The sequence below is a fragment of the Peromyscus eremicus genome, chromosome 8a (genome assembly GCF_949786415.1).
Source record: "Peromyscus eremicus chromosome 8a, PerEre_H2_v1, whole genome shotgun sequence".
Taxonomy (NCBI): Eukaryota; Metazoa; Chordata; class Mammalia; order Rodentia; family Cricetidae; genus Peromyscus; species Peromyscus eremicus.
The window spans coordinates 3664846-3674396 of NC_081423.1; the positions used below are offsets into that span (position 1 = coordinate 3664846).

Sequence of the window (9551 nt, forward strand, 5' to 3'; positions counted from 1 at the left end):
TTTCCAGCTTGTGAAAAGGAACTAAAGGAAAGCTTAGAGCCTAGCGTGGTGGCACACACCTTTGATCCCAGCACTTGGGAGACAGAGGCAGGCGGATCTCTGTGAGTCTGAGGACAGCCTGGTCTACAGAGTGAGTTCCAGAACAGCCAGAGTTACACAGAGAAACCCTGTCTCAGGGAAAAAAAAAAAAAAAAAAAAAAAAAAAAAAAAAAGCAAGCCAGTAACCAGCACCCTTCCCTGGCCTCTGCATCAGCTCGTCCTTCAGGATCCTACCCTGTTTGAGCTCCTGTCCTGACTTCCTTCAGTGATGAACAGCAATGCTGAAGTGTAAGCTTAATAAGTCCTTTCCTCCCCAGCTTGCTCTTTGGTTATGGTGCAATAGAAACCCTAACTAAGACAGTCCCTCACATCAATCACTAATCAAGAAAATGTCGCTGGGCGGTGGTGGCGCACGCCTTTAATCCCAGCACTCGGGAGGCAGAGCCAGGAGGATCTCTGTGAGTTCGAGGCCAGCCTGGTCTACCAAGTGAGTTCCAGGAAAGGCGCAAAGATACACACACACACACACACAAAAAAAAAAAAAAAAAAAAAATGCCAGCCAGATGTAGTGTCACATGCCTCTAATCCTAGTACTCAAATACTCAGGAGGCAGAGTCAGGCAGATCTTTGTGAGTTCATGGCAAGTCTAGTATACACAGTGAGTTCCAGGAGTCAGATGTGAGACCCTGTCTCAAAACAGACAAACTGTTTCAGAGTATTTGTTTACACCTGTGTGAAGATGTGTCACTGTGACTGGTTTAATAAAGAGCTGAATGGCCAATAGCTAGGCAGGAGAGAACAGGTGGGACTTCTGGTCAGACAGCAGGACTGGGGAGATGAATCTAGGCAGGTGAGAGATGCCAGTGAGCCACTGAAGAAGTTGGACATATGGTACAGAGGAGAGGTAAAGAGCCACGTGACAGAACATAGATTAATAAAAACAGGTTAATTAAGTTATAAGAGCTAGTTGGAGAAAAGCCTAAGCTAAAGCCAAGCTTTCATAATTAATAATAAGTCTCTGTGTCATTATTTGGGGGCTGATGCTCCAAGAAAGTCAGACTACATTACAATAAAAAGAAAGAAAATTACTAACAGGCTTGCCTATAGTGAGATCTTCTGGAGGCATTTTCTCAACTGAGGTTCCCTCCTCTCAGATGACTCTAGCTTGTGTCAAGTTGACATAAAAACGAGCTAGCACAGAGAGAATTTGTCCCAAAATAAAGTGGAGGGGCTGGGGAGATGGGCCAGAGCAGTGGCTGCTCTGAGGACCTGGGTTTGATTCTCAGCACTCATATGGCCGCTCACAACCACCTGTAACTCCTGTTCCAGAGGAGCCAATGGCTTCTTCTGGCCTCCACAGGCACCAGGCACACACATGGTACACAGACATGCATTCAGGCAAAATATCCTTACAACATAAAATAGAAATAAATAAATAAGCCAGGCAGTGGTGGTGCACGCCTTTAATCCCAGAACTGGGGAGGCAGAGGCAGGTGGATCTCTGTGTTTGAGGCCAGCCTGGTCTATAAATCAAGTTCCAAAATGGCCAGGTCTACACAGAGAAACACTGTAAAAAGGGCCAGTAAGATGCCTCAGCAGGTATAGTCACTTGCCACGAAGCCCGACCTGACCACCTGAGTTCAATCCCTAGAATCCACATAGAAGGAGAAAAACCAACTCCCACAAGTTGTCCTCTGACCTTCACATGCACATGCCCACTGTGGTACACTCATGGATGGACAGACTGTGACACACACACATACACACACACACACACACACACACACACACACACACACACACACACGGATACACGGATGGCGGAAATGTTAAAAGTTTTCTCTGTGTAGCCCTGGCTTTTACACAGAGTTTCTCTGTGTAGCCCTGGCTGTCCTGGAACTTGCTTTATAGACCAGGCTGGCCTCAAACTCACAGAGATCCACCTGCCTCTGACTCCCAGATTCTGGGATTAAAGGCGTGCACCACCACTGCTTGGCTTTAAGACTTTTGTTTGTTTGTTTGGTTTTTTGTTTTTGTTTTTTTTAACAAACTAATAAATCAGGGCTGGAGATACAGTCCAGCAGTGAGGGTTTGCCCAGCATGCACAAGGCCATGGGTTCTGTACTCAGCTCTACAATATTGTACTACCAACTGAGCTGCCTTCCCATGGCTTGTTTGTTTGTTTGAGACAAGGCCTTGTGTAGCTCAGGTTGACCTCAGACTCCATAGGTAGCCAAGGCTGACCTTGAACATCTGATCCTTCTACTTCCATCTCCCAAATCCTGGAATTATAGGTATATACCACCACCAAGCCAAATCCTGCACTCTGACCACGGCAGCAGCCAAGGTTGGTTAATTACACCAGCAGGAAAGACGGTGAGAGCAGCCAGACCCGCAAACTTTCCTTCCCTGGCCTTTGTTCAGGCAGCCTCAGGGTGAGCAAACGGGAGACCACGTGTGTCTGTTGCACTAGCTGCGTCCTGGAAGGCCTGTGTTGTGAATCTCCAAAGCAGTGTTGGGATTCACACACTTTTCTAAAACAAGGCTGGAAATAAGCAGAAGTTTTTGGTCTGGGTTTCTTTCAGTTTGGCATAATGAGGAAAAAACGTTTTATTTTGTTTTCTTAGACAAAGTCCCCCATTGTAGCCCAAGCTGGCCTCAAATTCCTCCCGAGTGCTGGAATTAGAGACATGAGCCACCATGCCTGGCTGAAAATTGACAAATAACTTTATTTCTGTTCTAGTCTGCTCCCTGTTGCTGTGACCAAATGCTGACCGAAGCAGCTTAGGGGAGGAGAGGGTTTATTTGCCTTACAGGTTACAGTCTCTAATATGGGAAGCCACGACAGAAACTCAAGACTGAAGCGAGGAGGAAGGCTGCATACTGGCTTGCTTCCCCAGCTTGCTCACCTCCTTCCTTCATACAACCCAAGAGCACCAATAACGGTGGCACACCCGAGAGGCATGGGCCTCCTCCATCACTTACCAATCGAGATAGTGCCTCCCAGAACATGCCCATAGGCCAAAGCAATTCCTCAATTGAGGTTCCCTCTTCTAAGGGTGTCAGGCTGACAACCAAGATTAGCTACCACACTTCCTCACCCAGATCAGATTTACTGATCTGTGAAACTCAAAGTTCTGTGGAAACATTGATGTCGTTGTGACAAAGAGCAGCCCTTTGAGAGGGGAGCAGAAGACTAGCAGGTCTACTCAAACAGCACCATCATCAATGTCCCCAAAAGCCACATGAGCCCGTCCCCTACTATCTGCACCCTCACCTATGACCAGCCAAGGCCAGGCTTGTGTTTTCATTACTTCTAGCTACACTCCTAAACCTGTTTCCAAGCAAGTCCTGATAGCTTTTTTTTAATTTTTAAAAACTTTGTGTATATGTCTATGTACATATATGCTGTGGAGTGAGGAGTGCCCTCAGAGGCCAGCTGGAGTTACAGGCACTTGTGAGCTCACACACACACACACACACACACACACACACACACACACACACACACGCTGAGAACAGAACAGTGAGTGCTCTTAACCGTCAAGCAATCTCTCCGTGTCCTGGAGTATTAAACAGCAGTATTCCAGTATGTATCTCGGGCTGAGAACCATCGTGTACACCTGTAATTCCAAAAGCTAAGACAGGGGGTGGCATGAGTTCAGGGCCAGTCTTTCTTATATGCGTTCCAGACCAGTCGAGTTCTGTAGTGAGATCCTGTCTCAAAAACAAATAGATGTGGGAAATGACTCAGCAGGAAATGTATCTGTCATCAAGTCTGATGACCTGAGTTCAACCTCAAGAACCAATATAAAAAGCCCTAAAAGCCCCGTGCAGAGTCACATATCTGCAACCCCAAAACTCTTACAGTGAGGTGGGAGGTGAAGACTGGCGGGAAACACAGGCCACTAACCTGGAGAATGCTGCCTGGTGACAGAGACCAGCAAGGGAGGAGGCGTGGACCAACTCCTGAAATCATCCTCCAAGCTCCACACATGCTACAGCAGGTGCATGCCATGCTCACACGTGTGTGGTTACACACACACACACACACACACACACACACACACACACTGTAAATACAGTAAATTTTTTAAAGATCGGGGTGGACTACTCAGCAAGGCCTTGTTTCAAAATGACCAACTGTATTTCTTTAGTTTGCTTTTTAAAGACAGGGTCTCACTATGTAGTCCTGGCTGACCCGGAACTTGATATGTAGACAAGACTGGCCTCAAACTCATAGAAATCCACCTGCCTCTGCCTCTTAACTGCTGAGACTAAAGAAGTGTGCCACCACCACACTTGGTTCCAAATAAATTTTTCAGGTAAATAATTTTAAAAAAATTAAAGGACTGAGTGTGGGATGCTGGAGAGATGGCTCAGTGGTTAAGAGCACTGACTGGTCTTCCAGAGGACCAGGGTTCAACTCTCAGCAACCACATGGCAGCTCAGAGCCGTCTGTGACTCCAGTTCTAGAGGACCCAACATCCATGGCAAAATATCCAATGCATATAAAATAAAAATTTTTTTAAAAATTTAAAAAAATTAAAGGACTGAGTGTGTACCTCAGTAGGGGGTCTGCCTAGTGGCCACACAGTCCTGGGTTGGCTCCTTTGCACTGCACAAAGCAGGCCTGGCCATGTGGGCGGACATAAAAGCAAGAGGTCAGAAATTCAAGATCATCCTCAGTTTGAGGCCATCTTGGGACACATGAAACCTGTTTCAAAATAAATACAGTACATTACATTTAAAGACACAGAAAATACCCAATACAGACACAGAAAATACCCAATACCTCCCTTAAAAAAAAAAAAATACAGGCTCAGGTAGATGACTGTGAAAGTGGATTTTAAAGCTATTCATAGGTCACAAAATGTGTGTATTCTTTATTCCAAAATGAGGTAAGAAAAGTAAGAGACTCATAAGCCTATTTTTCTTAGGCTAATATCCTAAATACAATATTCACTAACTAACAGGTTTTAAGAATATAGTACTGGGCTGCCAAGATGGTTCAGCAGTTAAGGGTACTTGCTGCCAGGCCTGATAACTAGAGTTCAGTCTCAGAATTAAGACGCTATAAGGAGAGAACTAACTTCTGCAAGTTGTCCTCCCCACATGCACGCACGCGCACACACACACACACACACACACACACACACACGCATGCATGTACATACACACAAGGATGCACACACACATTTTAAAAATAAATATAGGGGCTGGAGAGATGGTTCAGCAGTTAAGGGCACTGGCTGGTCTTCCAAAGGTCCTGAGTTCAATTCCCAGCAACCACATGGTGGCTCACAAACATCTAGAATGAGATCTGGTGCCCTCTTCTGGCCTGCAGGCATACATGCAGGCAGAACATTGTATATATAACCAATAAATAAAACTTTTAAAAAAAAGCTTAAATAAATAAATATAGTAGAGTAGTTCCTCCGTATCCATGGTTTCACTTTCCATGTTAGTTACCCATGGTCAATTGTGGAAAATATTAAATGGAAATTCCAGAAGCAAGTAACAAATTCTAAATTACATGCCATTTTGTCTTGCAGGCGGCAAGAATATATTACGGAGATTCAGCTGTGTATTAAAGCTATACCTTGACCGGCCAAGGGTCTGTCAAAAGGCAAGCCATTTACTATGGAATATTTGGTGTTATACAGTTTTTAATTTTTCAGCTGTCTTCTGCTATGATTTTTTTGTTTGTTTGTTTTGTTTTGTTTTTTGTTTTGGTTTTTGGTTTTTCGAAACAGGGTGTCTCTGTGTAGCTTTGTGCCTTTCCTGGATCTTGCTTGTAGACCAGGCTGGCCTCGAACTCACAAAGATCCACCTGCCTCTGCCTCCCGAGTGCTGGGATTTTTGACGTGCACCACCACCGCCTGGCCTTGCTATGAAATTCTTGTGTGCCCAAATACTATAGGCCGTTTGGCAAACAGCTAAGCTTCTCAGACACTGTCCCACTAGGTATTAACTCCCCCGCTGAGCCTAGGAGACTAACAGGTCACTAGATGCATAGCTTTGTTTACTGTGCAAATCAAGTTCAGATCTTCTCCCCTTTTTCCACTGTCCCAGAGCAACTTCTTAGATCAAAGGGGTTTCCTCTCACCAGGTGCTTTATCAGTGATGCAGATTGATTGGCTATCAGTGTTCCTCCCCCGCCCTGTCAGAAAACTGGTAGCAGAAAAAAAACAGTGGCAGTTTTATTTGTAGTGACTTATAGATTTCTTTACCCTATCACCTGTGAGTTTATAGTTTGAGCACATTTATGGTAGACTCATGATGTTTTCACCTAACCACAGTAAGGATAGATTCCTGGCACATAAGTTCCTTCTCTGATTTATTCCAGCTCCTATCTAACTCCACCTTTGTTCTCTTCCCCTTTGGGGGTTGCAAAAGAAGTTGGCAGGAAGCTTCTGGTGGGGACCTTGTAATTCTTATGTTGTATTGTACACAGGAAGGTGTTGCTGTCTTGGAAAAGATATAGACCAGTCCAATAGTAGCAGGCAGAGAATTTTGGACAGAATGATGGTGGCGGATGAATAAAAGAGTTGGACAAAAGAGCTCCATGTATCTAGATTCATTCCCACGCCACTGGTACCATCACTTCTGGGTACCCTGGGATAGTATAATATTAAGGCTGGTCCTATAAAATTATACAAAAATTTTGATAAGTTTAATGAGACATTATCCTCTTCTTGCCCAAGACATGTATCTGCTATGTACATGACCTTCCCATTACTTAACAGCCTTCCAAGTTTAATTGAATATTACAATATTACAATGCTTGTCCCTAAGTGCAAGAGTCCTGATGCTGTTAACTCAGATATGACAAAGAGGTGCCATAAAAGATTCTCTGTAAGTGAAAAGGTGAAAGTACAGAACATATTTTGAAACAGTTATATTCACATAACTTCTATTACCACACCTTGTGGTTGTTTTCTTATCAGTTATTGTTCATCTCTGTACCTAATTTATAAGTTAAACTTTAACTATAGTTACATGTGGAAAAGCCCAGTATATACAGGATCAGTACTATACATAGCTTCAGACAGCCCCCAGGGGATCTTGTAACAGTCACGCTAGACCTGCCTTCTAGTATCTTGCTTTCAGTAATTAGCATCCCTCCTCTTTCAGCTGGTAGAGGGCGAGCTCTGCCTCTGTTGTTACTTGTTCTTCCCTTGGGTTCAACAGTTCTCACGTGGTGTGTTTTTCTATCATAGTTATGTTTGGTTTGGTCTTTGTAGTATTGGGCTCGGTCTCAGATCTACCACCGAGCTGCACAGCCCCAGTCCTTCACATGTGTCTTCTTCTGGTGAGGAAGCCAGTCATACTAGATTAGAGCCCATCCCAACGGCTTCATCTTAACGTGATATTATCTCAAACACAGTCCCAATCACAGGTACCAGGGTGAGAGCTTCCCCAAACCTTCTGAGGAGAAACAGTTCGACCATAACTGTCTTGACAGGGAAAGCTTAACTCAGGGATGGAAGTGTAGCTAATCACAAGCAAATCTACCACTGTAGGTCAGCACACTGAAGGGCTGAACGGCAGAATCATGTCTGCCACAATTAGTGCAGAGAAATATATGGTATCACTCAGTCCACAGTGTTTTAAAGGCCAGCAAGATGGCTGAGAGGGTAGAGGCAAATGGCAACATGCCTGACCACCTGAGTTCTGCTCCCAGGGCCCACAAGGTGGAAGGAGAGAACCAATTCTTCCCTGAAAGTTGCCTTCTAACCTCCACACAGGCACCATGGCAGGGATATGTGCACATCCACATGCACACGCATAATAAATAAATGCCAACAATTAGAAACAATGTTTTAATGCTGGACAAAGAAGTGTCTTAATCCCAGTACAAGGTGTTGGTTACGTGGTGGCGCTGGCGGCGGCGGCGGCGGCAGCAGTGGCGGCGGCGGCAGCAGCGGCGGTGGTGGGCTGCAGAGGAGAGTGCTGGTTGGAAGAATCACAAGCCATAGTTACCTTTTTAGAGCTTTATTGGGGAGGGGGGATGGGATAGAGAGAGAGAGAGTGAACAGATGGAAGGAAGGAGCGGAAAGGAGAGAGAGGGACGCACAGAGGGCCACCTGCTTTTTAGGCTGGGATGCCGTCGCAGGCTGATGACTTAATTAAGGACAGAATCCTTACACAAAGGAGGTAGAAGCAGAGGGTTATAGGTTCAAGGCCAGCCTGAGCTACAGAGCGAGATCCCATCTCAGCTACCCAGCTTTGTTTTAGTCCAACTTGGCAAAGTTCCCATCCCTCCAGAGACTGAGCAGTGCATGGAGTCCCTGATGGATGTTCTTCTAAACATAGTGGGAAGGATGGGAACAACAGCAAAATCCCCAGGGTTGGGTTCCCTACCTTCAGAATTCAGTCCTGGCTGCTTTTACAAAGGACCAGAAGGACCCTGGTGTCCTTGGCCACATTATGAAGTAGGTGGACTTTAACAGTGATAAGCAGCTAGGTTTCCAAGAATGTCTTAATCTTTTTTCCTTTTCTTTCTTTCTTTTTTTTTTTTTTTTTAGCCCTAGCTGTCCTTGAACTCACTTTGTAGACCAGGTTGGCCTTGAACTTACAAAGAATTCTGGAATTAAAGGCATGCACCACCACCATCCCACAAATGTCTTAATCTTATTGGCCACTTAGCCATGCAGTGCCATGACCTCTACCATCAAGTGTCCCAGAGGGGAATCTTACCCTCCCCTTTCCCTTCTGACACCTAGTCATTACCCCCTCCTGTAGCCCACGTTGGCACTCAGCCAACCATGTACCATACCATGAAGCAGCCTTCTGATTATAAAGATGGAAGTGTCTTCATTTCTTAATGCTAAGAACAAAGTTGGACTAGGGGGTTATATCAGTAGGTAAAGAACTTGCCTTGTGCCTGGTGGTGGCCTCACTGTGTAGACCATGCTGCCTTTGAACTCAGAGATCCGCCTGCCTCTGCCTCCTGAGTGCTGGGATTGAAGCAGTGAGCCACCAAGCCAGCTTCAGAACATCTTATATGAGGTTGTCAGTCATCTCCACACACATGTGCACCTGATCTGCACACATCCATACCCACAAAAACGTTATTTTAAAAATGAAATATTAAGAGCCAAACAATGGTGGCACACATGTTTAATCCCAGCACTTGGGAGGCAGAGGCTGGTGGATCTCATGAGTTCGAGGTCAGCCTGGTCTACAGAGCAGTTTCCAGGACAACAGCCAAGGCTTTTACACAGAGGACACTATTGTCTTGGGGGGAAACAAATACTGGTTGTTCTTGCAGCAGACCCAAGTTCAGTTTCCAGCACCTACATGGTGGCTCACAACCACCCTTAACAGTTCCAGGGGATCTGATGCCTTCTTCTGGCTCCGAAAGCACCAGGCATACAAGTTCTACACACATACAAACAATTTAAATATTCGATCATGCCGGGTGGTGGTGGAGGTGGTGGTGGTGGTGGTGGTGGTGGTGGTGGCAGCGGCGGCGGCGGCAGCAGCACACACCTTTAATCCCAGCA

The 9551-nt window shown here is 45.5% G+C and overlaps 1 pseudogene; it reads left to right on the top strand.

Moving 5' to 3' along the window:
- Positions 1-7697: 7697 nt before the first annotated feature.
- On the top strand, positions 7698-8768 carry LOC131916174 (protein S100-A11-like; annotated as a pseudogene).
- Positions 8769-9551: the final 783 nt, after the last annotated feature.